At 37.4% G+C, this 17,070-nt stretch overlaps 1 long non-coding RNA gene across 8 annotated transcripts; it reads left to right on the top strand.

Moving 5' to 3' along the window:
* The first annotated feature begins 10,199 nt into the window (after positions 1-10,199).
* On the top strand, positions 10,200-15,437 carry LOC113648493. Of its 8 annotated transcripts, XR_007137730.1 has the most exons (10): positions 10,325-10,810; positions 11,843-12,013; positions 12,096-12,156; positions 12,239-12,522; positions 12,710-12,839; positions 12,954-13,120; positions 13,205-13,430; positions 13,518-13,568; positions 13,990-14,069; positions 14,573-15,437. It is a non-coding gene; the product is annotated as an uncharacterized LOC113648493 (long non-coding RNA). The 8 variants fall into 8 exon arrangements; XR_007137731.1 differs by lacking the exons at positions 13,518-13,568; positions 13,990-14,069 and adding an exon at positions 10,200-10,242 and having other exon boundaries at positions 10,725-10,810; positions 11,846-12,013; XR_003441922.2 differs by lacking the exons at positions 13,518-13,568; positions 13,990-14,069 and adding an exon at positions 10,200-10,242 and having other exon boundaries at positions 10,725-10,810.
* Positions 15,438-17,070: the final 1,633 nt, after the last annotated feature.

Raw genomic sequence — 17,070 nt, 5'->3', positions numbered from 1 at the left:
CTGCCAGGGATTGATCTGGATGGTCAGCTAGTGATTCATGGGATTGTTATGGATAGAGCTGCCTGGAGACTGTCATGGCTTCTATGAACCAATGTTTTGTCAGTCAGTTGTATGGTCTGGTCTTTATCAGAAATCATTTGAAGACTTTGACAGGAAGGGATTAGTGTTGGGCCTGTGGTGAACTCAGACTTTGCGCTGACCCATTGGTTCCTCAGGAGCTCTTGGTTGCACTATTATAAACTGTTGTATAAAGGACATTATTTACATTTACATTATATATTGTCCATTGTCACCCAAAATAGGATGGATTCCCTTCTGAGCTTAGTTCCCCTCAAGATTTCTTCCTCATATCATCTCAGGGAGTTTTTCCTTGCCATCATCACCTCTGAGTTGCTCATTAGGGATAGGGATAGATATATAGAATTTTAAATTTTAAATTCATAATTTTAAATTAAATTTAAACTTTAATTGTATGTATTCATTTATTTATATTACATTTGTACTACGTATACTTCAATTGCACATTTCAAGCACATTTATACATACAAATTGTATATATTGTTTACTTCAATTGCACATTTTTCTCACACTTGCACATTTGTACATACAAATTGCCTATATTTGTATATGTATATTTCAATTGCACATTTCACACCTGTAAATGTGTACATACAATTTCGTCTATATTGTATATGTTATTCTGTTACACTGTGGAAATTCTCTCACTAAAACAAATTCCTCGCATGTGAAAACATGCCTGGCAATAAAGCTCTTTCTGATTCTGATATTTATTTATTTATTTCTTCTTCTTCTTCTTCTTCTTCTTCTTCTTCTTCTTCTTCTTCTTCTTCTTCTATAATTATTTATTTCTCTCTCTTCTGTTTCTATACTTCTGTTCTCTTTGAGACAATGGGAATTGTTAAAAGTGCTATACAAATAAATTGAATTTGAATTTAACCTTGTACAGTATGTGTGTGAAATAAAGACACCCAATGCCAGTGTACAAACTCAGCCTTGGGCTCATTTATTGACTTTTAATAAGTGTATCCTGTTCCATTAGATTACTGTTCCTCTTTTGTCCAGCGCAACATACAAAAGAAATTCAAAAAATATACCATTTTGGAAGTGAAAATAACTCATGTAAAACAAACAATAATAAAGAAATCAGAATTTCAACTAAATCCAAATTGTGCAAAATAATGAATAATTATTACATCAAATGAATTCCACATTAGGAATAGTTCCAAGTGTCATAAAATGGCTGGACAAGAGCCATTTTACATACTTACTTAATGTTTCAAAAGTATTGTGGGAAAGGAATAAATAAAAGATTGAACATTCTTTGGCACCTCAACTATCTGACTTTCACATTTTCCTCTCAAATTTGTGATTTGCTTCCACCTGTAAATTGCTTTTTGTATCATATCTAATAAACCAATACAATTTAAATGTTCCAATGAACATGTATAGTCACACCATTGAAGCAGTGTTGTATGCAGTAGGCTATAAGGTAAGTAGTGATTGTTCATATGAAGTTTACTCAAGTGGAAGAATGTAAGTTTACTAGCACTATGCATTATATTGTGAAAAAGTAGATTGTCTTCATATCAAAACCTTAAATTTTCTCTGGACTCAATGATAAATACATGTCTGACCTTTGGAACGAAACAAAAAAAATTGAAATGGCATTCATGACGATTTATGGTGATTTTATATCTTTGCCTACATTGACGCTAATGCATCTTAAGGAGGGGGTCCCCTGTACCAAGATGGCGGCTCAATTGACGCATTCGTTCCAATGTACTGCACTATACATCTAGTGTATATATCTATGGGCTTTACCTAGCAGTTTGTTCATTATATTGTGATTGGCCCTTTTCCCACTTATTCCCACATCTGCAGGTTATACTGAGTATTATGATTGGATAAAGGGGTGGAGTTTAGAAATGCAGTTCGGTGTGAGAGTTTTGTTTTTTGTCTCCTGCAGGTTTTAAGGCTAATATAGAGTAAATAACCACTGACAAAGTGTGTTAAAGGGAGGACTGGGAGGAATTCATGGACCAGTTGGGACTTACCTCGGACGTTGCTATGGAGTATCGTTGCTATGGCGATGAAGGATCGCGCTGCTGTTCGGTAAATGAGGGACTACAGAAAGATGTACAGCTTCAGAGTAGGGAAATTTTGTGTTCCAGCCGCCTGGAAATCCGCTCAGGTGATCTGTGTATTGTTTTATTTCAGCTCGTAAGGGTGAAGAGGCCATTTTCTGTTTTAAAGGCCACCACGATTTAAACCCTATATCGTGTCACTTTGTGCTGTTATACACACAAAATTAAATATGTTATATTTAATTCACATTAAAGCCTTTTTCAGTATAACACATAGCAAAACACATTCAGTAAAGAAGGAAAATTTCTTTATTGATATTTGGGTAGCTCTTAAAAGAGCTGTTGTTTGTTTAGTTCGGTGTTGAACGTTTAACTGACTAAGCCGTAAGGAGGGCTTTGGCCGGTGTTATGGCCAGTTTGGCTGGCGTTTCCCCAGTGGGATCAAAGGTCCTGAGGCGGCATGATGATCGACCCCGCCTGGATGTTGTAGTCCGTCAGGTTTTGACCGTCATCCATGACGGTGTCGCCTTCTATCAGGATCTGGCGGTCCTGTGAGATCCCTTTTAGGGCAGTTATGGCGGTCTTGGCGTCTTTAATCCTGCCTCCTGGCTAGACCTGGATGGGGAAGACGTCGCCGAACTGGGTCTCCACAAAGATATCATCCATCTAGAAATGTAATTTGAAATGCGAGCTTGGTTCACGTGCCCTACTTTTATACTCTCTCTTTACGCTCGCGCTGTCTTCTTGCTGCCACGAGAGCCAATCAGAGACGCCGTGGTGACCTACAATTGGTCAGATCAGCGGCGCTCGTGCCTAGTTAAACATCAAATCAGTGACTGTTAAGATTACCTCAGAAAACGCGGGAAAGTCCATCTGAAATGTTTATAACATATTAATTAAATTACATTTATTACTTATTATAAGTTAAACAATTTTTTTGTTACTAGCAAGCAGGTCAGCCTATTGAACCTATTGTATCATTTACTCTGAGGAAAAAAATTGCTTACATTCCGGCGCTTTTATTTTTTTATTTTTTTTTTTTTAACCATGGTCAGTTTTAAAATTCGCGCCCAATATGCAGGGACACAGTGTTGATTGGTTGGTTGGGTTGTTTTCTGCATTACGTCATTGGTGAGGCATCTGAATGGAATGTTACTGCCACAGAAACAGCAGTGATGTTAGCTAATGGCTAATATTAGTTAATTCCTTTCTTTTCTAGGGGCAGTGTGAGATTTGTACACAAACTGATTTTATTATTTTATATTACACTTTTATAGTTATGAGTCCCCCAAAGGTCATTTTGAAGAGTCCAGTTCATATTTGTGCTGTAAATATGAACTATATAATCTCCTTATGCATGGTGTATGCAGGAGCCTGTTCCCCTGTAATATTAGTGTAAGAGACTAGTCATGTAGGTGAAACTTGTCATACATAATGAATGCAATGTAAATAGATCACCAGCACTACTTTAGTGCATTATTAACCCTCACGGTGATATCATGTCACAGCAGGTTAAAGTACAGTTTAAAGTAAGAGAAACGTGTGTTTAGACTACATCTGTATGACACTCACTCATGAGACTAGACCTATAGTGTTCCCAAGCCCCGGTGAGGTGGGACGAGTGCGAAAGGGCAATGCCTGCACTCTGAGCACCAATATACGTCAAGTAGGGTGAAGGTTCACTTAAAGTTTAGTGCTGTCCACATGAATCACCCGACACACGTCCTAAATTTCCTGTCACCCAACATAAGTAGACATTACTAGATTCAGTTGAAATAAAATAAAGTAAAAATCTTTTTAATATTTCACTATTTTTTTTTTACTTTAAAACAAGTGAACAAATAGAACAAATAACAGATTTAAAAAAAAAAAAAAACGGACATGTCCTTATTGTCCACTCCTGCGGCGGAGCACCAGAATAATGATGGACCCCTCCTGGAGCAGCCACTGGTAGTGTGGGGGTATCCCTTTTAGGGTAAAGATCATTCTTGATCATTCAGAGCCATTGTGTTCAGGGCATACACCACATCAGTGTTGATGTCACAGGTCCTGAGGCAGACCACCAGCATAATTGTCGACCCCTGCTGCTAAAACCCTATATTGAATCATTTTCTGCTGCTGTTACGTGCTGTGTTTGTCGGTTTGGTGTTGTGTTTTTTCATTCATGCCAGTTCGCTCGTGTTCCTGTTAAACTTGACTCCATTTGATAACGTGTGCTGATTTGTTTGTTGTGTTGTGTTGTTTTGTGTTGTTTTTCCATTTGTATGTCCGACTGTTCATGTAACCCAACTTGTTTGTCACTTGTTCTGCATCTGTATGTTAGTGTTCATTCGCCCTGTGTATGTGACATTGTTTATATTGGGGAAAGTGGACAGGTAAGTACGTCATGTGACATACATTGTGCAACACATAGGTAATCATTTCTGTATTAGACCTCTGTACGTTTTGTTTGGGTAGGTAGTGTAGGGTAGTTAGGGTGTCGTTCGACTCTAAAGGTTTGTCTCATTACTTTTCCTTTATAGCTTAAGTTAGAGGGTTAAAAACAAGTTAGAGTGGTTTTGTTTTGCTTATTTCTTTGTTTTGGCACCGCTCAGTGTCCCTTTCCCCTTTTGTGTCTTCGTCTGTTTTCTGTAAATATTGTAAATATTATCATCACCTTTTTTCACTTGTCACCACCACTTGTATATTAATAGATACAGGTTTTGCCCACTATTTGTTGTCTTTGTCATTGATTTCCACATACACACCAAAAATCAAACCTTATAATCATTTCATGTTGTTACATCCCATCCATACCCCTAAACACCCTCTGGGATCGTGACAACTACTAAACCCCTATATTGAATCACTTTGTTCTGCTGAAACATTAATGTAGCCCTATTAGGATTATATTAAGTTTAATTTCTTTTATTTTCATGTAATGGGGCATTTATGATTGTTTGTGGTCCATATAATATCATAACTGTGTCTGTGTATACTGATAAAATAATTGTGCACGTCCCTTTTAAGAGTTACTGTATGCATAAGGTTTGTTAGTAATGCACTGGTTCAAAACGTGGCTTTACCTAGCAGTTTGTTCATTATATTGTGATTGGCCCTTTTCCCACTTATTCCAACCTCTGCAGGTTATACTGAGTATTATGATTGGATAAAGGGGTTGAGTTTAGAACTGCAGTTCGGTGTGAGAGTTTTGTTTTTTGTCTCCTGCAGGTTTTAAGGCTAATATAGAGTAAATAACCACTGACAAAGTGTGTTAAAGCGTCTGTATTTGGCTGAGTGTTATTACTACTTTTATTTATTTTATTTGTGTATATAATCTGTACAAGAGTAAAGTTTACGAGTTGTTTCTTCTGAGTGCTGCACAGAGCAGCCGAAGCTACGCTAATTCTCGTGACTATCTGACTGCTTTCCTACAGTCCAACATTGCGTTTAGTTTAGTTAACGATGTGACTGGGAGGAATTCATGGACCAGTTGGGACTTACCTCGGACGTTGTTATGGCGATAAAGGATCGCGCTGCTGTTCGGTAGAGGAGGGAAATTTGTGTTCCAGCTGCCTGGGAATCCATTCAGGTGATCTGTTTATTGTGTTATTTCAGCTCGTAAGGCCACCACATGCTATAAACCCTATATTGATATTGTTATACACATACAACATTAAATATAATATTATATTTAATTCACATTAAAGCCTATGTTCAGTATAACACATAGCAAAACACATTCTGTAAAGAAGGAACATCTCTTTATTTATATTTGGGTAGCTCTTGAAAGAGCTGTTGTTTTTTTAGATCGGTGTTGAAAGTACTGACTAAGCCATAAGGAGGGCTTTGGCCGGTTTTATGGTCAGTTTGGCTGGCGTTTCCTCAGTGTCAAAGGTCCTGAGGCGGAGCGCCAGCATGATGGTCGACCCCGCCTGGAAGTTGTAGTCGGTCAGGTTGTGACCATCATCCAGGACTGTGTCGCCCATGAGCAGCCACTGGTGCTCCGGGGAATCCCTATGAGGTCCTGGACCCTCTCCTTGACCCTTAGGATGGTGTCTCCCTCTTCGACACCAAGGTTGAACGCGGTCTCAGTGAGGGTTTTCACCAAAATGATGAAATCTGCCATTGTAATCTATATGGAAAAATAATAATAATTAAAATTAGACACTACATTAATATACAACAAGTAATATTATAATATAATATAAACTAAGACACTACAAATAATATAAATATAATTTCCTCTGAGAAAAAAAAAATACTTACATTCTGCTGCTGAATTTGAAATGCACGCTTGGTTCATGTGACCTACTTTTTACACTATTTACGCCTGTGCTGTCATTCTGCCATGAGAGCCAATCAGAGACGCCATGGTGACCTACAGCTCTTATTTAATTGGTCAGATCAGCGGCGCTCGTGCCTAGTTAAACGTCAAATCAGCGACTGTTAAGATTACCTCAGAAAACGCGGGAAAGTCCATCTGAAATGTTTATAACATATTAATTAAATCACATTTATTACTTATTATAAGTTAAACAGAATTTTAGTTACTAGCAAGCAGGTCACCTGTAACCTATTGATCAACTCATATCGGCGAAATATATTAATGGCTGTTAATCCTACAAAGCATATCGTTAGGTTTGTCTGTATAAATATTTCCTCTGAGGGAAAAAAATTACGGTGCTTTTTTTTTTTTAACCGTAGTCAGTTTTAAAATTCGTGCCCAATATGCGCGATTTGCAGATTTGGGCCAGATAAACAGCTCAGCTTAGGCCCAGATTAGTTTGTGTTTGTCGGTCCAGATATGGCCCACAGCTCCTTTGCCAAAACTGAACCAAAGCAGTTCCATAAGTTTACCAAGCATGAGCCAAATGTAATTTATGTGGCCCAGATATGGCACACCTCTTCTTTGAAAGAACTGAACCAAAGGAGTGCCATAACTCCACCAAACATGAGACAAATAATACAATTTAATGTGGCCCAAATATGAGCCTTATATGCAATTTGAGTTCTGTTAAAATCTATTGGCCCATATGTGCCACACATGAAGCTGACAGTATGTAAAAGTCTTATTAACTTAAAGGTAAAGGTAAAACTCAACAACAAATGTACTCAAAACAATTTACTTCAAAACAAGTGTTTAAATAATTACAGCTTTAAGAGTGAACATAAGAATACATTTAAGAATGTATATGTATTCATCTCAGAGTAATAAAAATCACAGAAAAAAGTACAAAAAAATCAGATTAACTTGTACAGAGAACTTGAATTGAGAAATTGAGTTTTGATGTGCCTAATGAGGGTCGGCAGTGTTTTGTTGGGCCTCTTGTTTCTTCATTCGCTCCCTCCTACCCCCCTCTCGGTCTCCAGTGAGGTGCAACCATCTAATTATGTTGATTGTCTTTATTTGATGCTTTTGCAGTAAGGGTATTCTGCCTGGCTGCACCTGCAATAAAGATGAATTTAAATAATGCTAGCAGAAATACAACCTGGAAGTTAGAGCTGGAGGATAATGGGGAAAAAAATTCATTTAATATAAATTTCCTCCTTTAATAATTGCAATAATTAACCCCCTCTGATTGGCCAAAAAAAATTTTTCTAGTATATTTTCGAAAGGAATTGCAAATTGTATTTTTCAATATGTGGACCATAATAATACCATAATTTCTTAGGACAAATTATTTAGATTTTGTTTTTATAATATATTTTTAGAATATTTTTTCACCAACTGGTTAAAATTTACACTGGATGTATTCAAAAAAGACACGCATGACTTTCAGTGCACGAGACAGATTCCAAGGGACCGTCTGCAAAGTGCAAATCCCGAAAAGCGAATACTAAAAAACAGTCAATAACCACCGTGATACACTGTACTGTCACCAAATTCAGCTCACACATCACCGATGTCCTGATAGTTATACTACAACACTTACTTGGGGGAAATGTGTTTTACTTTTTAAAAAAAAAAAAAAAACATAAAAATTATACAAGAAGACATTTCTCCCTGTTTTTAGTATTCGCTTTTCGGGTTTTGCACTTTGCAGACGGTCCCTTGGTTCGCACATAGAGACATACATATGTATTTTGAGGAAAATTGGGTTGTAGCTGCCTCTCTACATTATTACGATAGAAAAGAGGTGTTATTTGTGTAGTAACAGCGTTTAGCTCAGGAGTTATTGACTCGGGGAACCTCCAGTCTGTGAATTTGCGGCCAACTTTACTTAAGTACTGTTGATTCATAGCCAAAAACATTTTGTTGTTTGTTGTTATCTGGGCCATATACCTCAAAATGAGTTGTGAACCAAGAGAGCATTTCCCGCCGATTTTAAAGTTATGGCAAAACAAATATGGCCAAAATTTGGCCCATATCTGTATAGCCACGCCACATCTAGGCCATATGTGCCAGATAATACCCACATGTGGCCCAAACGTAATTGCTATCTGGGACAGTGCTGATTGGTTTTTTTTCTGCACTACGTCATTGGTGAGGCATCCGAATGGACTGCCACAGAAACAGCAGTGATGTTAGCTAATGGCTATAATTAGTTAATTCCTTTCTTTTCTATGGGCAATGTGAGATTTGTACACAAACTTATTTTAGTATTATATATTAAACTTTTATAGTTATGAGCCCCCGAAGGTTATTTTGAAGAGTCCAGTTCATATTTGTGCTGTAAATATGAACTATATAATCTCCTTTTGCATGTTCCCCTGTAATTTTGGTGTAAGAGACTAGTTCTGTAGGTGAAAGTTGTTAAACATAATGAATGCAATGTAAATAGATCACCAGCATCACTTTATTATTATTTATTATTATCACAATATTAACCCTCATGGTGTAATATCTTTTTGGTCAGAGCAGCATGTCACAGCAGGTTAAAATACAGTTGTTTACAAGGGATTAGACCCTTGTTCATGGACTTGGTGTATAACTACGTTATATTTGCACATAAAGACAATTTCACAATTTCAAATTTGCTTTACTGAAGTGGAGTTTCCCAGCTGAAGTCTTCTGAATGCTGACCTGTCCTGTATTATGCAAGAGTAAAAGTGCATGAAGAGAACTATGGACGTAGACAACTCATTAATAATTATATATATTAATGTGATGATTATTCTTTTTTTCTGGATATAACAATGCTATTCATGTTGTGTTTATATTAACATTCATCCAAGACTGACAGCAATTAGCAGGAATTATTTATAATTGTCCTTGCTACATCAGGTAAGGCTATTGCTAAAGATACTCTTCAGTTGTTGTATTTTTTATTTTTTTTTTGTCTAAATAAAAATAAAATATTTTGAAGCTTTGAATCCAAATGAACAACTTGATCAATAACATTGGAGTTTATATGAGTAGGAAAGGGAATATATATAAAATTATAATTATATAAGCTGTTTATAACAGTGAATTAAAATAGCTCCATCATTCTTTTTATAGTTGTCTTTATACAATGTACCCAGGTACATATCAAGTAAAGTTAGGTTTGTGTGATAGAACATCCTGTGGAATTTTATTATACATTCTTAAAGTCTTTATGTCCATTACTAGACTTTAACCAGTAGATGGCTATTGAGTCTTCTGTATAGAACTGTTCTATTCAAATCACATCTCTATTAAAATGCTGCCATCAACTGTTGCTATTGTATGTTTACAATAATCCACTTATTGTTTACATCTGCTTATTTGCACAATGGTCAATCTATTTTTATGTCCTGTAGTGTATGGAGTTGTCTTTCTGTGCTGTCTTTTGTCTTTCACTGTGTGCAATAAGTGCACACTATGCACTTTATGTAGCTAGGACAACTTAGGTTTCAGTCCTCAGCTCTGTGTTGCTCTATGTTGTGTTACGTAGCACGATGGTCCTGGAGAAATGTCTTATTTCACCGTGAAATCTTTACACTTTCTCTCTCTCTCTGTTGTAATGCTGATTCTGATTCAGTGTTGGACATTTATTTATATATTTATATACACACACACACACACACACACACATTGTGCATGTGCACACATTCCTCTTTAACTCATCCATGTGCAGAATGAAGTGCATGGAGTCAAGAGGACAAGGAACCCGTCGAAGGTATGGAGAGCAATCTGCAGCTCAGCTGCTTCATCAACCAAGAGGTCAAATATCTAGTAACTGGCATTAGATTGGTGAGTATCTGAAGTGTGTGTGTGTGTGTGTGTGGGGGGGGGGGGGGGGGTTATGACTTTGCATTCTGATTGGACAAAATTTGACCAATTTTCTATATTGCTCTTGTGTTAGTGCAGATTTGATACATAGGTTTATATTAAAGCATTTGAATGCTAATGTGCATATAATGTTATTTTTTCTATAGTAACAACTGACACTCAGGGATGTGCTGTAATAAAAGTATAACAGATTTTCTTTCTTTCTTTCTTTTCTGAGATTATACTAATCTTGTTAATATCTTTCTTTTTTCTTAATCCGGCCACTAAAAGAGGAAAGAATTTTTTTTCCGTCTCTACAGAGATAAAAAAAAATTATTTCCTCTTGTAGTCACAGGATTAAGAGAGAAATTTAGATAGACGCACTATACAAAATCGGTACAATGCTAAAAAGTTTGTTTGTGTTTTTTTTTTACAATACATGTTTGTTTATCTGTGTGTTCCAGTCTAAAATCAGTCGTCTCCCAGGGTACCTGACTGTTCAGATGGTTCGCTTCTACTACAAGGAGAGGGAGTCTGTTAATGCCTCAAGGTAAGATCACTTTACGTAACCTCAGTACACCACCTCAAGTATACACCCTTTGTTGTGCAGCATGTCCTGGACTCGGGAAAAAAGTTAGCCTTAGCATGTAGCTACCTACTATCATGAGTGCTGATAATTGATCATATTGCATAAAGTGTATTAAACATTAGTATACTTAAGGTACATTATCAAATGTGCTAACAGTAGCCCTGCCCACAGCCCCTGACACAAGCGGTTCTTAAGTCTAGACCAGCAACGTTTTGGTGCTACTTAAGAACCACTGGTTCAGAGGCGGTGCTTTGGTGGTTGAAAAGGAAAGAACTGGTTCTAAATTAGGCTCCGAACCTGCACTCAAACTGCCTCGGTGGAAAAGGGGCGTTAGTTCTGCAGCTAGGAAAATGTCAACCAAGTATATTTGGGTTCTGAGACATTTTGCACATAGGACGTGAAATTCCCCTTCATGCTGGACGTGTATGAGATGTGCACATGAGGTCTGTTTACCACCCAGTCTAGGGTTGGGCTGCATAGAGTTATAGCTCTGGATTCAGTGATTTGATACCTTTTATAAATGGGCAAAATCAAAGACACAATAAAATTTCTAGATAAGTGTATTGGTATATTTTCATAGATAAACAGTGTATACAATCAACAGTACAATGGTAGGGAGTTAGGGAAGTCCCACTGTATTTTTCTTTTCTTTGCTTTCAGGTAGAATTGTTTGAATTGTTTGTTTATTATTTTGGCCTGGGCCCACCCTCAAGTGACTCCGAAACACACAGGGGGAAAAAGTAGCCCAGTCCTAAAGAAATAAGGCAGCCACACGCCCACTGCCAGTGACACATTGAACAATATTACAGTGATATATACAGTATGCATATATACAAAGTGTAACCACAGCAACATTTACAGGGGTAAACCAAGCTCAGAGTCAGAAGTCAAAACCAGAACAAGAACTATCACAACAGCACAATAATCGATCTCTACAATCAACCAACACTACTAACACCCTCCACCTTTTTCTGCTGCTTCCTCTTTATATAGCAGATCAGTGATGTCGTTGATATGGGGGCAGGATCAGGGCAGGCTAGGGCAGGCTGGAAACTCTGGCCTGGAATCAACCTGCACACAGACATGTACATGAACACAATACAATACACAATTTTATGGTTTAAGGAATTGGAGGACAGAAAGCTGGAGGAACAGCAGCAGAAGGTAAGGTTTCAGCCACTCGTTTATCCTGTCCTTGTGTGTTCTGATGTCAGTAGTTACAATGCTGCTCCTTTCTGTTCCACAGATCAATAGGAAGGTCGAAGCTCCAAAAGAAGTGAAATATGAAGACTTTTCTTTTCCTAACGGTGTGTGTTTGTATGCATTTCTGTGTAAATGTTTATGTAAACATGGGTTAGACAACTGTGATAAAGTTTCATTTCTGTGCAGATCTGGCCTCCAATAATAGCGATTACTACGACCTGCAGGCTGTCCCGAAAGATCAGGGCCGCTCAAGCTCCTCTAGCCATTATGTCAGATGGGTCAAGAGGAAAGAAGGTGATTTCTCAAAAGAAATGAAAGTACAAATATTTAACTAACAGAACTCCACCGTAACCAGTCAGGCCACAGCTCCCACTCAGAACTCCACCGTAACCAGTCAGGCCACAGCTCCCACTCGGAACTCCACCATAACCAGTCAGGCCACAGCTCCCACTCAGAACTCAAAGGAGCGGGTGGGTGAATGTGTGAGTGCGTGAGTGAATGAATGAATGCATGACAGCACAGGCGTAAACAGAGAAGGTGCGCGAAAACAGAGTGTATAAAAATGGGGCACCTGAACAAAAAACTCTCTCACAACACTACAATCAACCAACACTACTAAAACTCTTCACCTTCTTCTTCTGCTTCCTCTTTATATAGCAGATCGGTGATGATGTCATCGATATGGGGGCAGGCTAGACATGAGCGTAAACAGAAGGTACACGAAAACAGTGTATAAAAGTAGGACACGTGAACCAAGCATGCATTTCAAATTCAGTTTCGGCGGAATGTAAGTCAGTTTTTTGTAGTCACTAGTAAACAAATACTTAAGTAAGCTTTATGTGCTGCTCACTTTTTTGGTAATGTAGTGTCTAATATTATATACGATTATTTTTCCATATAGATTTAAATGGAAATCTTTGTGGAGACCCAGGGAAGCAGGGTTGAAGACGTAAAGACCTAAGTGGGATTCCCCTAGACCACCAGATCCTGATCCTGGGTGACACCATCCTAGAGGACAATTGCACCCTGTCAGAATACAACATGCAGGAGGGGTCGACCGTCTGCTTGGTGATCTTAAATAAGCTTTATGTGCTGCTTACTATTTTTGGTAATGTAGTGTCTAATTTTATTTATTATTATTTTTCCATATAGATTTAAATGGAAAATCTGTGGAGACCCAGTTCGGCGACGTCTTCCCCTAGAGGTCCAGGCAGGAAGCAGGGTTGAAGACGTAAAGACCGCCATATCTGCCCTAAGTGGGATTCCCCTAGACCGCCAGATCCTGATCCTGGGCGACACTCCTGAGATGTGCACTGTGTACCGCTTCGACAGATATACGTTCAACACCGAATGACATAAACACAACAGCTCTTTTAAGGTTAAACCTTAAACCTTAGGCTTTGTTCATAGAACTTCAAGTAATTTTTATACAATTTTGTAAATCTGTTTTGTTTTTTTAAACTAGATCCCTCAAACATCTATCAGTGATATAATGAACACACTGAATGATATACAGGTACTGATATTCAATTGCACATAATATAATTTCATATAAGAGTAAATTTTTCCTGTGGCACCGTTGACCATGGACCACAAAATATGTAAAATCTAAAAAATAAATCTTAAAGTAATATAGATTCACACAGTGAGTGTATATAACAATATATATATATATATATATATATATATATATATATATATATATATATATATATATATATATAATCCTGTTTTTGTTTTTCTTTATTGTTTTTTTAATTATTTGTTTAATTTATAATTCATATTTTAATATAATTTAAAAATATATATATATTTTTTATTTAATTTTATTTTATATTCAAATTAATGTTACAGCATCACAAAATGATTCAATATAGGCTTATAGAAAGGAATTAACTAATATTAGCCATTAGCTAACATCACTGCTGTTTCTATAGCAGTAACATTCCATTCAGATGCCTCACCAATGATGTAAACAACCCAACCAACCAATCAGCACTGTGTCCCTGCAAATTGGGTACGAATTTTAAAACTGACCATGGTTTAATAAAAAAGCGCCGGAATGTAAGCATTTTTTTTCCTCAGAGGAAATGATATTTATACAGACAAATGGAGTTAAATATAACGATATGCTTTGTAGGATTAACAGCAGGTAATATATGTAAATATAACGATATGCTTTGTAGGATTAACAGCAGGTAATATATGTAAATATAACGATATGCTTTGGTGGATGTAATGTTTTTATGTGACCTGCTTGCTAGTGAATGATATGTTGGCTGTTTTAAAGACAAGAGAAACCCTTGATTGCTCCGCGAAAGAAGAAGCAACGTGTTTTATGTTGAAGGGAATTCTTAAAGACTTTTAGACATAAATAGGTTAAGAGTACAATTTTTCCTGTGACATTCGGACTCTTTTTTTGAAATCACTATTAAACAAACACTTAAATAAGCTTTATGTGCTGCTTTCTTTTTTGATAAAGTAGTGCCTAATTTTAATTATGATTATTTTTCCATATAGATTACAATGGAGACCTTTGTGGAAACACGGACTGACGATGAGGAAGACTCGATGACGTAGATTAAATTGATTCTCATCAGCTGCTGGTCGTAGAACTCGGGCAGCTTGAGAAGGTTCATGCAGGTGCTGGAGGTGGGATGGTGCTCCAGATCGTCCCCTCCATTACGATTGCAGAAGACAGGGTAGAGCTCTTGAAGATGAACCGGAGGTCCTTCTTTATCCCTTCTGTTCTTTCTCTCCCTTCTTCCTCTCCCTTCCTTCCCTTCCTCCCTCCCTTCCTTTCCTTCCTTCGTTTCCTTCCTTACTTCCATTGTTTCCTTCCATCTCTTCCTTTCTTTTCACTGGAGAGTGTTTCACTCCTCAGCTGTAAGTGTTTCTTCAGTTGAACCCTGACATGTTCTATAAAAATCTCTTCCTCCTTCTTTCTCTCTGTCTTCCGTTCCTTCTTTCATTTCTATCCTTACTTCCATTCATTTCTACAGGCACATCATAAAACACACATATGGGGCAAGAGAGGTTTAAACTGGAGGGCAAAGGACATAAAAAGGGAACATTTAGTGTATTTTTTTTGTTTGTTGTTTTGTGTGTGATATTTAAATTAACAATTGTTTCATATTAAGAAAATATTTATTAAAGTTACTACCGTGTGTGATTAGTGTAAAGAAACATTAGAGTGTGAATGGTGTAAATGTGAAGCTGCAGTTCTGCTGGTAGTAAGAGACTGTAAATGTTCATTAAAGATATGAAAAGAACAAACTTACCATCATCTGGTCCTGAACAACCTCTGTGTGTCGGACCAGAGCCGGTTCCATGGTCTGTTTATACACTGTTTATAAAAATAAATAAATACAAAATCCCACATCATTGTCTGTGATCGAAGTGTTGAATTATTAACACTATTTTCCACTTGTGATCTCAGGTGATACTGTACAGCACAAGTATTCCACTTTTTCACAGACCTCCGGAATAAAAACACTTTGGTGATGTTAAGTATGTACATGTCCACTGTGGGCTAATGCTTAAGGACACACTGACAGATTTTATTCCACATTCATGAACCTAAAACCCTTTATGTATATGAACAGAAAGAGAGTAACATCACTCTTCAGTTCATCTTTCAAGCAGCGCAAGCACCGGTTACAATCTGGCTAATGGCTCTTAGCTCACGAAGAACTGAACAAATCTACTGAAATCATGTTTTTATAAAGAAACACGTAAACTTAGCACTGCATGCTTTAACCAGGACTGAGAAATAGTTGTACCTTCGGGGACGGTCATGTACTCGATGACCACTGTCGTATTTTTCTCCATCGTCCGATTTAACACAACTGTCAATGATGACTGTGGTTGCAGTTCTGCCGGCTACCAGCAGGCGGCGCAGTTGACGATTCGCCACAGCCCTCCTAACTACATGGAAAATCTTCATTTTTATCTCTCCAAAGATCAAAAAGTATCTACGGCAAACACCGTACTCACTCAATTCAATGTACAACTAATCTCTGCTTTGAACTTTCACGTCGCTTCTCTTCACTTCTAAGTCATTGTACTCCATGACATTATTGACGTTTGAAAGAAAACATATAACGTATGATCATGATACAGTAGAGAAACACAGCTGACATCAATGTCTTATTATATGCAGTATATTAAGCTAAATAAATGAATAAAGCAACCAGTTAACATTTTTCATGTAAAAATAAACAGTAAAGAAAAACAATATGAACACATTTTAATGGATTGCCTGCTCTGAATATCTCCCGCACTTCTTTACAATACCTTTGCCACTAAGACATTTATTCACCTTACCTACTCACTGGTACACACTGACATGCAGTATTCACTCATTTCACAAGAGTGATTCTGATTCTGCTGGAATGGAGGAAGAACAAAGCAATATGTGTAGGATAGAGGCTTCTCCAGGACCAGAGTATGTAACAGGAGCTTTTCTAGAATGTATATGTATAATATTTCAGGAGCATTTCTTTAAGGTATATGGGGCTCAACCCCCAGAGGCCTGATAAAACATTACATATTGATATATCGGTCTCTGTGATTTAATCTAGCCAAACAGTAATGAATTAAAATCAGGGTTAGCTGATGTCTGAGAACAACGGTGTGAAAATCTCAACTGTCCTCACTGTTTTTGTCAGACTGATGTTCCTACAGTAGTTCCTACATATATAGTTCACAATGTGTATGTATTTATCCCCAATGAGCAAGTCTGAGGTGACTCAGGCAGCAGTGGCAAGGAAAAACTCCCTTAAATTAGTAAAGGAAGAATCCTTGAGAGGAACCGGACTCAGAGGGGAACCCATCCTCATATGGGTGACATAATGTACTGTTGTCTAGCATTTAGTCTCCAACCTCTTAAATTTTTGGTAATGATTACTAATTAGTAAAGATTTTGCGTATTGTCCCAGGGCAAAAAGGAGGGAATTGTGATGGATATTTTTACTAAGAAGCTGATTTTGAAGTTCTGACCTTCTGTGTGCATGACT

The sequence above is a fragment of the Tachysurus fulvidraco genome, chromosome 1 (assembly GCF_022655615.1).
Source record: "Tachysurus fulvidraco isolate hzauxx_2018 chromosome 1, HZAU_PFXX_2.0, whole genome shotgun sequence".
In the NCBI taxonomy this organism is placed as follows: domain Eukaryota; kingdom Metazoa; phylum Chordata; class Actinopteri; order Siluriformes; family Bagridae; genus Tachysurus; species Tachysurus fulvidraco.
This window is presented reverse-complemented; position numbering and strand designations above follow the sequence as displayed.